Here is a 14,487-nt window from a genome sequence, read left to right on the forward strand (position 1 = left end):
TACTTGATGAAAAAGAACACTTACGAGAAAATCCTGCTATCAAAATGAGCAAGAGTGGCTAAACGTGTGCTTTACTAAAACCTCGAGGCCGGGGTGCCTGGGTGACTCAGTGGATTAAAGCCTCTGCCTTCAGCTCAGGTTATGATCCCAGGGTCCTGGGATCGAGCCCCACATAGGGCTCTCTGCTCAGCGGGGAGCCTGCTTCCTCCCCTCTCTCTGCCTGCCTCTCTGCCTACTTGTGATCTCTGTCAAATAAATAAATAAATAAAATATAAATAAATAAATAAAACCTCAAAGCCCCCTCACAGAAATTCGTTTTCAGGATCTGTGCTCCTTTACAATTTAGGTCTGGTTCGCCTTTTATGGATAGCTGATGGACCTTCTAGGGAATGAGTTAGCTCTCCGTACCTCAGTGTGTCTCTATAAGGGATTCTTCATAGTGTTTCCTTATGAAATTTCCTCTGCCATTCACAACTCCCAGGAGATCTGAAAATGGCACTTCTTAACACTCATAATTGCCTTTTATTTTCTCTTCTTTTCTCTTATTCATCCTTTGGAAAGTATTTTGAGGATGTGGTCTCTTCCCTTTCCCAAATACATAGTGAGCTAAACCTCTTAAGTCCTTGGCAGTCTCTGTTTGTGAATCTCTCCAGCTTTTATCTTCTTTGTCACTGGAGTGATAGCATCTGAGTTAACTCAAGCGAAGAAGATAGCATTAATTTCATACACTTCCAAAAGAATGAGAAGACTGTATGTATGTGACAGCAAGGCAGCTACTGTGATGACTGATTTATTAAAATGTAAGGTTTATAGTACAGATAAAAGAAAATTAATCATTTGATGGCAACTTCACTTTCCCCTCTGTGGTAGGAGCATCCAATAGCTCAGGCCTGTATTCAGTGGAGTAATACCCCCAAAGCCTTTTCTTCTGCCTTGTTAAGTAGCACCATGCATCAGAACATCAACAAACCTCATAAAATAATACCTTGAGGTGCCCCATCGGCACTCTAGAAGCCATCTTTAGGAGCCAGTCAAGCTCAATGAACTGCTCCAGGGAAAGTTCTGACCTTCCAGTAAGTTCCTTGCTGAGCTTCTGTTGACAAGCCATTGACCTAAGGGGCAGAGGGCATCCTGTTTTCTTGTTAACCACTGGAAATTACAATGTTTTCATAGACTCCCCTTACGAAGAGCAGAATGTGCCTTCTTTTACTCCTTTTGCGATAAAGTTAATTACTAGGACCTTGAACTTCACACAAAGTAAGTGAAAATTGGTCTTTTACCACTCCCCATACAGGTAGGCTACTCAGAAGATTTCACTACAACCAGATGGCTTTCTCCTCCCATGTATGTTTTTCCATTTTTTAATCCAGACTTATAAATGCAAGTCATTGAAGACAACAACAACAACAACTAGCCTTTGGGCCTAATGTATTTTTTTTAATAATGATTTTTTTTTAATGGAACCTACATTGGCCTGACTTCCTTTTGTCTGAATAAAAGCTTTAGCACAGTATAAAAGGGTTGCATGTGCTGAAATGTTGCCCAAGGATATGTGTTATTATTCCTCCCCCCTTGACCAGCAGGGTCTCGGTTCTCTTTCCCTTTCAGCCTTTTGTTTGAACAGATGGGATTGGGGAAGCAGGGAAAGAAAGCCATTCTGTTCTCATTAACTCTCCCCATACACAAACACAAACCTGGGCTTCAGGGACTCTGAAACGGGACAGCTCCCACTCTATTGCCACTGAGACCTGATGTACTGAGATACAAAGAAAGCCAGGCTGAGGACCCACATCACCATTTCAATGAGGCCGCTAACCAGTGAAATTACATTTATATATGTTTTTATAAATACATTCACAAAAATATGTGCCTATGTAATATACAACACAAGCAAACATTATGTGTATAGAAAAATCAATCTGTTATATACACTATATATAGTACATTATTTTCAGAAATTTCTTTGTCACGTTTGGTGATAGCTTGGGTACAAATATATTTGTGATGAAAGATAATGGTATTCTGTGAATTATAAAACCCTTTGCCCCTTCATCATATCTTGTCTTTATACAAAAGAGCTTAAATATATCGAGAATGGTGGGGTTCCTATTATTTCCTGCTCTCTTGTTCAGTTCTAATGTAAAAATCATTATTAAGGTTTCTAGTTTGGACAGCCTTGTCTGTTAAAGCTCTTGACCATGAAAAATGTCACAAAAATTAACAAATATGGTCCAAATATTGAAGGCTCTCTCTTCAGGGGTTCTTATAAAAGCAAAAGGCTTACAATATACATATATATCTTGAGAGAAAGTGAAAGGCTTTACAGAACTAGATGAGGGTGTTTCCCCCTGGTGAGCTAATTCTGGAAAGTGCTATCCTTTGTTCTGGACATGGATTAGAAAGTGGTCTGGACTATTTGTTAGATCATATTTGCTTTTAAATCTCCGTCCGTCCTCATTACTATGATGAGGGTACTGAGGCAAAGATAAACAGAGCCTGAAAAGATGTCTTCTCATGGCCAGATGCTACCACCTGAGCTTTTGCCTCCATGAGCCCCAAGTCTCAGGAGGGTGAGGAAAAAAGGAACACTGCCCAGGGACAGATGCAGTTACGTTTCCTAGCACATTCATACATTCAGAGTGCTGTCCCAGAGGACTGGGATGCTACTTTTATTCTTCCAAGACTTCCAACGGTGTGGAATATGTAGGATTAAAACGAAATGGATAAAACTATGGAGACGGTGAAAAGATCAGTGGGTTGCTGGGGGTTGGGAAAAAGGAGAGATGAGTAGACGGAGCACAGAGGATTTTTAAGGCAGTGAAAATATTCTGCAAGATACCGTGATGACGGATACATGTCATTATACATTTGTCAAACCCCACAGAATGTACACCACCAAGAGGAAACCCTAATGTAAACTACAGGCTTTGGGTGATAATGATGTTCCAGTGTAGATTCTCTACTGTAACAAATGTACCCGCGAGGGGATGCTGATAGTGGGGAAGGCTGTGCGTGTGTGAGGGCAGAAGATATGTGGGAAATCCTCGGCACCTTCCTCTTAGTTTTGCTGTGAACCTAAAACTGCTCTAAAAAATAAAGTCTATTTTTTAAAAAAGAAAAAATTCTATTTTTTAAAAAACGAAATGGATTCTGTGGCATCTCTCTTGGAGGGATTCCCCCAAACACAGGGGAATGTTTGTGTCCCAAAACAAGCATTTCTAAGTGATAAGCAATCTCTTGTAGTTCTATGAAATATTTCCTTGGAGTTTGTTATGAACACAAATTAGCCAGTTTACTTTTTTTACACCCAAAGAAACTAAAGCTCAAAATGCTCCAAGCCTGAGTTTGTGATCAAGAAGAGAAATAAGGTAGAATTTATATTCTGTATTAGTCATTGTTAACTCACGAATACAGGATTCAAAAGAACCTGTTGAAAATAAAACATTTTGTCAACTATCCAGAGCACATCAAAATATGCTCATATTTAATATCCTGTTAGAAAAAAAAACCGAACTCTGTTATATACCATAATTGTTTCCTGCTGTATAGAGAGAACACATATTTGGACTCTAACTAGAAAATCTTGCAATATCTTTCAGTATTTTTATTTTCAAAATCGGTTCAGATTGACTAGGCTGAGGGCAGGGGGAGAGGACTATAAATTGGCCAAACAACAGCAGGAAAAAAAGACCAGTGATAAAAGGCAGCCGATCCCAAGGGGGCTTGTCTAGCAGGGCGCTGCGGGGGTCAGCACTGGCTTTAGTCCTATTTAATATTTTTATTACCAATCTGAAGGGGGAGGGGAGACTGAATAAAAATGAAATCTGCAGATGGCTACTCATTACGGAGGATTTGCAGACCCTAGGAGGAGCAGGAATGAAATTCAGAGGTTCATTTGGAAAGGTAGTCAGAAAAGGACAAAGAAGGCTGGAAAGCCGCGAGATGGGGAATCACAGGGCAGTAACTCCACTACGGCAGGTGAAAGGCATCTCAGGCTGCAGGAATTCTGACAGCATCCTGGCAGCGGACAAGTTTCACCCCACACATTTTAGGTGTTTGGGCTGGCAAGGTAAAGGTCTGCGAGACAGCCTTTAGACTGCTGAATTTAGTTACAAGAAGACAAAAGGAATTTGTTAGGATTTCATCTCTGCCTTCATAATTGCAGGTGCTCCTGCTGATGGGGTGATTTAAGGTATATGGATGATGGAAAAGACCAGTGTGCAATCAGGTCCTTGCCATTCTTTGATGTGTACCAGCAGCCCTCTGTCCTCAGATGTTGCTCTGGGCAGCTTGGCTCCTTAGATGCACAGTTAGCACAAAGCCTTTCTTCAGGACAAACTACCCACCAACCTGGTCTCCCTTTGCCAGTGCCCCGTTTATTGTGTGAAGTGCTGTCCCTGAAAGTTCTGCAAGCCTTATTTGCTCAACAGAGAAGTCATCATCAACTGATGAGATCTCCCCTTTGCTCTGAACCTTCTGTGGCTCCCTAGTGCCTGCAGAAAATTGGCATTCCTTTGCTGGGGATTCTGGCTGTCTCCCAAAGAGCATATAGGTGTCTGCACCATCCCTGGAGTCAGACTGATTGGTTTCAAACTGCCTGACTCACCAAATGCCCATTGTTCCAAATATTAACTCCCAGCCACTTTCAATGACCAAACAGGGATGATAACAATAGTTGTCTCATAGTGTCCTAAGGGTCAAATGAAGTAAACATACATGAAGTGTCTATATCACATCTAGTACACCATAAGTGCTCAAGAGATGCCAGCCACAGCTTTTCGGTTGACAATTTTCACAGTCTATCCTTAATAACCACTTTAAATATTTTTCCTAGAAATATCAATTTCTGGATGATAAAACAACATGCCATAAATAAAACAATGAAGGTTGTTTTTGAAAGATCATTTTACAAAGTGGTAATATTATTATATCTACCATATAAAAGTGGTATTTTCCTACAGAACCTTGACGACCTGCTCCATGCTCGAACAGGTGCCAATGTTCGTAGCTCTGCCTACCTCACTGTGGACTAGCTTGTCACATAATATCCTTCACTCTGATCTCAGCCCCCAACCTTCTAGCTGCCCATCGTCCCCCCTCTTCCCCACGCCTCTCACAGTGTGTCCGCCAGGCACATCCCGCCTTGGTCCAACCCCTCAAAGACTAGTCACCTGTGCTGTTTATTCCCCAACCTCACTCAGCTGGGGTTTTCATGTCTCAACGAGTCACTCGTGACGCTTCCTCCATCCTGCCATTACTTCCTCACGTGGAAACAAAATCTCAAGTGTTCCCTTTAAGATTCAGTCAAGATGGTACCTCTCCTGTGAAGCCTTCCCAGAACTACTCTACTCCACCCCTTTTCTGAGGAACGGAGTTTCTTCTTCTGTGTTCCCACTATTATAACTCCCAACGTGCTGCATATCTGTCTCCATCTCTATTGTGAGGGCTCCCTGGGTCAGAACTGTCTTATTCAACCTATACCTCAAGTTCCTAGCACAGAAATCCTCAATAAATACTTGCCGAGTGTTTTCATTAAGCTTGTTAAATTAATGAACAGAAGTGGATCTTGCTAGAGAAAGGGAAGAAGCCCAGGAAATCCAAGGATCACCTAGGAAAGGGGAAGACATGAGAGAGAGAGAGAGAGAGAGAAAGAGCCTGTTATAGCCACTGGGACCCCCTGCTGGACAGAGAAAGTGAGCGCAAGTAGCTTTGAAATTAACCTTGGGACTGGGAGCCCTTTCCCCATGGGAACTGGGTCTGGGTTAGCCGCAGAGAAGTGTTGGAAGTGAGACTCCAAAATGCAATTTCACAGTTGGAGCCACCTCCCTCCTCCAGCGTGGCAGCAGCACGTCTGTCCTGGGACAGGCACACAGACTGTGTAATCAGGCTCAGCTGGTAATCAGGGAGCTGCCAAACAGACGCGAGACTAAATTACCTCCCTGTCCCAGACAAAGTGGCCTTCTCGATGAGGGTTAAAACCAGTGATGGTGGAAAAAACAAAGGAAGGAAAGTGGCAGCTGCTACCAAACACCTGGCCAGTGGACGGCTCCCAATCCGTCCTTATTCACCCGCAGACCCTCTAAAGCCAGGGTTGCTTAATGAGGAACGGGCGTTTCAGACCAAAGGTATTTGGTGCCAAAGTCATCGTTAGAGGACGAAAACAATTTATGCCCACAGTGACAATGAAAGGGGCAGAACAAATTTCCTGTCAACAGCTTGCCAATGGTGGGCCGAATAAACTTGTATGAGACAATGTGCCTCGGTTTCTCTCTTTTGTGATTGAGAGGGATGTGCCCTCACACCTGAGATTCAGATGATAAGCTCTTTTTGGGAAAGACGATGCTATTTCTGTTCTTGCATGTGTGTGTCCTTGGGGGGCTGGAAGGGACACAGCAATTACAGTCAGAACCATGTAAGTTCGTGAGCTTGAGATAAAAACAGCTACAGAAAGGAAGGAAAGCCCAGAAATCAAATAATGACCTAGGAAAGGGGTACTTCTGAGGCTTGGAGAGAGAATGAGGCTGCTCTGCTTGATCTGTGGTTAGTAAGGGGTTGGTGTGCCAGGTACATGCTGTGCACTGAGTATGCAACGGTGGGCAAAAACAACCAGAAGTTTGCCCTTGCCTTCATGAAGCTTACAGTCTAGGGGGCAAATTGTCATTAAACAAATCTTCCCACAAGTAAATGTAAAACTGTATCTCTAAGTGCTGTGAAGAAGCAAGGAGCTATGGGAGCTGCCATGTAGGACTTGATCCATGTAGGGAAGGCCCCTGAGAAAGTAGCAGCAGAGCGGAGAGCTGGGGGACAAGTGGGGTTCACTCCAGGTAGAAGGGAAGGATGGACATTCTAAGTGGCTTGGACAGATGGGCAAAAAAGGTTTCTACAATTGCAGGTAGGTCTTATTATCCACTGTATCGATTTCTGTCTGATTCAAACATCTTATACTATAGGTCTACAGTATAGGACCAGGCTAGCTACAAGGCAAGGTTGCTTCCTACTACTGAAGCAGGTGATGAGGCAGGGGTTCCTCCTGAGTAGGATGGTAAACTTCACCCTCTACAGGGGCTGAAGGCAGGTCTCGGGTTTCACTCAGCTGTCCAGGTAACAGGAACACGGTCAAGATGTTCTGCTACAGCTCGTGGGTAGCAGACAGTGAGGTGGGCAGGAGTTGCTCCAAGGAAAGGGATTTTAGACATGGCCTGTGACATTAGATCATCTATATCAGTTAGCTATTGTCATAAATGATGCTGGAAAACAAGGCAGCCCAGCATTCAGTGCATCACCTACACCAGATATATGCCCATGCTCATGGTCTACAGTTTTTCTGCAATTCAGATGATCTAGAATGGGCTACTGGGAAGCTCTGTTTCAGGCTGTGGATCATCTAGGAAGGGGTCCTGGTTTCATGTTGGGTTCTGGTCCATTCCATGCGTCATTCTAGGATCCAGGCTGGAGTCCGTGCTACCCAAGTCACGTTCTTATGGCAGATCACCGGATACAAAAGCATGCCAAGCGAGCACGTTTAAGGCCTCTGTTCATGTTGTGTCCTTGAAAATTCCAGGGGTCAAAGAAAGTCATATGGCTAAAGTCAATATTAACGCGACAAGGATGTATATTCCACCCACAGTGAGAAAGGGTAAGAAATGACCATTTGCTGAAAAGCAATGCAACCATCCTTAAGACCAGCATGTGGTTATCTTAGGATCAGAAACTGGTGCTCTGGAAACTCGCTATTTGTATTGTCTGCTATTATTTCCTTTTTGTTCTCCCTTAGTATTTAGTTAAATTCTTTTTAAAATGTCAGATTGTCTCAGCTGTGTTATGAAGAACTGGGGGAAACACTTTTGTCTACCCTTGAGCCCGAGTTTTAAATGGAAGCTGATGTACCCCAGGGTGAGAATCCCAAGTGGGAGGTGAAACTCAGGGAACAGCTTCCAAGGATTCTTGTTCAGTAGCCACCATCCCCCTTGCATGGGTTCTCCTTCCAGCATTCTTCTCTGCTCACTTCTTGGAGGATTCTGGGGTTTGATTTCCTAAGAAAACAGTTTCAGTGTGCACAGGTGTCAGAATACAGCATAGTAGATACAATGTGCTATCCATTCTAAACCAAGATGCTTCCAGCTGACTTGCCATCAGCAGGACAAACCTCCCTAAGCATGGCCAGTTGCTCTAACCAACAAGGCAGGACTCTACACACCAGATTCCAAGGATGTCTTCATCTCCAGCCAGGACAAGTGAAGTTCACCAACACTCATATTTTAGAAAATGAAACTTTGGGAAGTTATCAACATTTCCATGCTGTTCCTGAGAATGAGTGCTGCTGGTGGTCAGGATCTGTCACTGAAACTCAAAATGCAGGTCAACCTCTGTGTCACAGAGGGTAGCCCGACCCTCTCCCCATTCTTCCTTACCGCCAGTGGTACCAATATGCAAGAGTGTTCCTCAAACTTTAATGGGCTGAGGAATCACTTAGGGGTTTTGTTAAAATGTAGATTCTGACTCAGTGGGCCTGGGGTGGGCTGAGAGTCTGCATTTCAAACAAGTTTCCAGGTTCTGACACTGCTGCTCCATCAGTCACACTTCGAGTAGCAAGAGATATAGAAACCAAGTCTGTTCCTTCTAGGAAATGAAGGAATGAAACTGCCACTTTAGGTATATCAAAATGTCAAAGTATGGGGTAACTTTTATCAGACTTTGGTGGGGATCAGGACTGGCTACATATGGTTTCCAGGCAAATCAGGGAGAAAGGGAAAAGTTCTATAGAAGCTGATTTAGGTTTAATCCCAATTGGTTTAACCTCAATCGACTGATTTAACCTACATCTGGTTATAAAGGACTTATAACCAGAGTTGTTTCCCAATGAAATGGCTACTTCTGAAGTACTGCACTTCCTGCTCTTGAAGGTACTGGAAAAGGGGTGAAGGGACTACTGATGAGAGGGGGTTGGGAGGACTCCAGCTGGGTGCACAATGTGATCGGAGGACCAAAGACCTTCAAGCTCTTCGTCTATACTTAGACTGCATATCTGGTTTCTATACAAGGTATGATTCTTTCTAATTTGTGATTTAGCATTTTTTGGTTGTGAAATGCTCAGAAATGAAAGATGCTATAAAGCAATGCAGTCAATGGAAATGAATTCTAACCCCTTCTTTCCTCAGAGACTTTGTACTCCTAGGCAATCACATGTTTTTTAGACATAAGGGGCTGATGTGAAAGTCTGTACACTGACCTCAAGGTACTGGCTTTGGAAGAATTCATGTGGAGTAATGTGGAAACAAGTATGAAAGACTGAGCAAGTCAGACAGGAGAGAGTGCCCACCTGGGAACTAGAGCCTGTAGGTCCCACTGCTGGGCCTGCCACTGGAATACCTCTAAGTCTTGGATAGGCCTTCACCCTCGCTAATCTTATAAGCGAATGAGAGAACTAGACCCGAGCTCTTTGCTTTCTTTTCCTGTCTTCTAAGTCATGGAACCCTTTTGTCAAATTCAGTGTTATGTTAGGCAGCATAGAACATAACATAAAAGCAAAGCTGCTCTTACTGGAGTAGGGAGCCTGGAACTTCTCTATAGGTCCCCTAATGACTCCATGAGGCACTTCTGTGGAAGCCAAAAGCTGTACAGACACAGTCTGCTAACCAAAGCAAATATCTGCCCTGGATGACCCCAAAGGTCCCTCCTGTTCCAAAGCTGTGGGGATCACCTCATCTGCAAGAGTGCTCCCTAAGACTGTGTAAAAGGTTGGAACTAAACCTCTCCCAGCAGCAGGACACTTGTCTGCGAAAGGCTTGGGCCTCTCCTTTTTGCTCTTATACACACAAATTTGGGTTTTCAGGGATGAAGAATACATGATAAAATCCTGAGCATGGGGTACTGCTCACCAATCTTTGGCTGCAAGGGACAAAAAACAAATTTGATCCAGGTTAGGCAAGAAAAGGAAAATGTATTGACTCATATATCCAACTTCAAGCAGGATAGGAGGAGTGGATCTAAAGTCAACTAGAACCAAAGACTCAAAATTTCTTTCTCTTCCTTCTATCTCTGTTTATGCATTGATTCCAATATCACCTCCCAAAATGAGCAACATCAGCTCTGAACAGTTATTCTTCAAGCTTAGTAACTAGAAAAGGGTGAAATATCCATTGATATATCATGTCCAGTTAAAAAAAATACCAAAGGGAGGGCTTTCCCTGGACTATACTGGGCTGGACATCCCTCCCTGGGATCTACTGCTATGGACCACAGGAGGGTATGTATACTCTGTAGTGGGCAGAATCCACTGGAGCCACATGGCTGGTTCCAGTGTGGCTATTATGAAAAGGAGAGGAAAGAGTAAAGGAGAAGAAAAAGAGCAGCTGTCTACTGTACCCACCATTCCAAGCTTTTCTCAGTGTGGGTCCAATGTGTATTCAAGCATTACTGCTCATTAAGGCTGCACAAAGCCTTCACTCCAGCCTGACCAGAGTGTCTCTTGCCTTTTGCTTTGTCCCCTTGCCTGACATGCCCCCTTTTCTCCTTTCTCAGCTGGTTTCTAGTCTTTCTAGTCTTCAAGGGTTAGTTCAAACCCAAACTCCCCCAGAAATGCCTTTTCTTCCATCCTGTATATTCTTTCCTTTCCAGGAGAAAGGATCACCTATCTGTACATTCAGTGGTGAGTTGGCAAATGTTTAAAAACCACTCTCCTGAAAAACAAAGAATCAAACAAAACCCTGATTTTTTTCACTTGTCAATTTCCATGGTGTAAATACTCCTACCATGGTCAATTTCCCGCTCTCAGCATGAGAGTCAGTGAATGCAGAATTGGAAAGAAGTGCGCAATACAGCACCATTACACAGAATCCCCACCATACAGATACTACAGATCTAAAGAATCTTGAGCACATACACACTAGTGAACTGAAGTAATAATTATCAAGTTTATGAGTTTTGAGTATTTATTAGCTTTGTCTTTAATTGTAAATTATCATACAATTTTTTAATATCGGCAGAGTTTAATAATCATCTCACAGAATTCTTAGAAAATTAACAGCTACAGTTTTGACTATTCTAGAATTTCATTTAAATACAATCATATAGGGGGCGCCTGGGTGGCACAGTTAAACGTCTGCCTTTGGCTCAGGTCACCATCTCAGAGTCCTGGGATCAAATCCTGCATCAGGCTCCCTGCACAGCAGGGAGTCTGCTTCTACCTTTCCCTTTGCTACTCCCTGCTGCACATTCTTCCCCCCACCACCTCAAACTTATTAAAAAAATAGAATCATATAGTAGATAGTCTTTTATTATCTGGCTTCTTTCACTAAGCATGCTTTTTAGAATTATTCATGTTACAGCATGCATCAGTAGTGTATCCACTCTTTATTGATGAAGGATAGTCCATCATATGAATAATACCACAAAGCAATAGTCATTCATGATTTTGGTTTGTTTCTGCTATTATGCATAAAGCTGCTGTAAAGATCTGTATACAGGCCTTTTTACGGATATGCATTTTCACCTGTCTTGGATAAATATCTAGGACACTGTTGTGTTGTATGCTAAGGGTACATTTAACTCTAAAAGGAACCACACCAATGTTTTTCTAAGTGAGCTTATTATTTTGTATGCGTATGAGAGATGTAAAAGAATTCCACCTGCTCTCCACGCTCTTGAACACTTAGTATGATCAGTCTTTCTAATTTTAGACATTCCTGCAAGTAGTGTAGTATCTCTTACTCTCATCTTGATATGTCCTTCTCTAATAACTAGGGATGTTCAGATTTTTTCATGTGTTTACTTGCCACTCATCTATCTTCTTTGGTGGAGTGTCAATTCAAATCTTTTGCTCAGTTATCAACTGGGTTGTTATTGTGGAGTTGTTTTATTATTGAATTGTAAGAGTTATTTATACATTCTGGATGCAAGTTATTTATCAGATGTATGTTTTTTAAAAATGTTTTAAAGAGTGTGGCTTTTCTGTTTTCTCCTTTTTTCACAGATTATCTAACCATTGTGTTTTTTAATTTAAGTTCAATTAATTAACATATAGTGTATTATTAGTTTCTGAGGTAGAGTTCAGTGATTTATCAGTTGCATGTAGCACCTGTGCTCATCACCTCACTAGCCCATCACTCAGTTAGCCCATTCCCTGCCCCCTGCCCCCAGCAACCCTGTTTGTTTTGGAGAGTTGAAAGTCTCTTATGGTTTGTCTTCCTTTCTGATTTTGAGCTCTTATTTTCTTAATAGTATCTCTGCTCAACCCAAAGTCACAAATACTTTCTCCCACATAACTAAAACTATTATTTTTCTTGGCTCTTATATTTAAGTCTATTTAATCTTTGTGCATGGTATGAAGTGAGGTTTGAGGTCCATTTCTTGTGTACAAATAACCAAACAATGTATTTTTAAGTCTTTATTTTTTAAAATAGTTTTAGGTTCACAGCAAAATTGAGGGGGAAGGTACAGAGATTTTTCCAGTTACCCCCTGGCCCGCACAGGCATAACCTTCCAGTTATCAGTGTTCCCCACTAAAGTGGTGGATTTTTTATAATTGACAAACTTACACTGACATGTCATAATCACCTCTAGTCCATAGTTCACACTGGGGTTCAACCTTGGTGTGGTATGTTCTGTGGGTTTGGACAGGTGTATAATAACATGTATCCATCATATAAGAGCATACAGAGTATTTTCTCACTGCCCTAAAAATCCACTGCTGTGTCTATTCGTCCCTCCCCTCATTTCAACTCCTGATCTTTTTAATGTCTTTTCTAATGTCTGATCTGCTTTTACTCCTATCTAGTGTATTTTTTATTTCAGGTATTTTTCATGTCTAAAAGTTTCATTTGAGTTTTTTAGTAGGACCTATTCTTGTCACTTTAACACTTAAATAATTTGACTGGTCTTACCCAGTATTTAATAAGGCCATGGAATTTCTTATAATAGTCTACCAAAGAGTAAGGGTTTGAAATATATAGATGTGGATCATCTAGCTTATTATTTGTGTCACCTCAGGAAAGTCACTTAATTTCTCTGAGTTTATGAATGATCATCTTAAAAAAAAAAAAAGAACGATCATCTATAAAATTGAACTGAGTGATAATGTTAACTGAATGGGCAGGAATTTGTTGACACAGCAAACAGGTGGAAGAGATTTGTGGCCATGAAGCCCCTCCCTCAAGTTCTCCAACCTCACCACTTTGGAAGCTGGTTTTAGTTATGAGTCAGAGGGAGGATTAGCAGTCCCTTTGCCCTCAGAAAGAGTGGCACAGGAATGCTTCTGGATGCTACAAGCCCAGCCCATACACTGAAAAGTACAGTGGCTGTTCCCAGAACATTTCTAAGATGATGATCTAGAGGATGTCATCCCCTCTCTTAAGAGCCCACAAGTCTCAGGATGCCACCACAGGGACACTGGAAGGATCCACACCTTCCTTAGCACTTGCGAACTCTCCACAGGACAACATCTCACACATGTTCTAGCATCTCACTGGCCGTGTGCTGAGGAAACATAATCAGGGAGTTTCAGGGAATGGGTGGTTACTACCATAGGACCCAGCAAACAGGACAGGAAGAAAGACTAATCAAAGGACCATATTAAAGCATGACCCCAGGAAAGGTAAAAGAACAAGGCAGGCTGTGACAAGTTGTTTTGAACAGTTAAGGACAAGAGTGTCTTTCCCAAACTAAACTTATCCTGCAGCCTATGAGGCAAGAAGACAGAGCTATAAAGAATAACAAGCTATACAGCTGAGGCTGGAGACGGGGCAAGGCAAAGCCAGTGCTCACGTACCAACAAGGAATGAATTCTTCAGGTTCCATGAGCAGGGGTAAGATCATTGCTACTTAAGTTACAAAGACCAAAACACAGGGTATTGTCCGGAGAGAGAGAGTCTCAATCAGCACATGGGCAGCAATCTTTCCGTCTAGCCCAGGTTTTTTCAACTTCAGCACCAGTGACTTTTGGGGATCAGACAATTCCTTGTTGCGGGGAGCTGTCTTGTGCATTGTAGAAAGTTTCATGCATCACTGGCTTCTATCCACTAGGTGCCAGTAACACACCAATCCCCTCCCCTTGGCTTGTGACAACTGAAAATGTTTCCAGGCACTGCCAAATGTCTCCTGGGCTGTCAGATCGCCCTCAGATGAGAACTATTGATCTGACCTTCTGGACTTACACCTTAGAAAAACTGACAACGCTAGCAATAATATTAACTGACAGCAGAGCTCAGTGTGAAATACAGGGACCTCTGCTCAAAATCCAGTATTTATGTTGGTTTACTTATAGCTGTGAAGCAAAAAGCCACTATTTATATAAAAGTTTACCCCAAGAACTTAACAGAGGAGAACGGTTAATTACATACACATGAGGGCATGAATCCCAGCTGCTCAGATTCCAGCTTCACCACTTACTACTAAGGAATCTCATCTCTTTGTGCCTCAGTTTCTTTATCTGTAAACTGTGGATTATCACAGGCTCTACTTCACAACATATCTGAGGATATATATATTTGT

This window comes from Martes martes (genome assembly GCF_963455335.1).
Source record: "Martes martes genome assembly, chromosome: 4".
Classification (NCBI taxonomy): Eukaryota; Metazoa; Chordata; class Mammalia; order Carnivora; family Mustelidae; genus Martes; species Martes martes.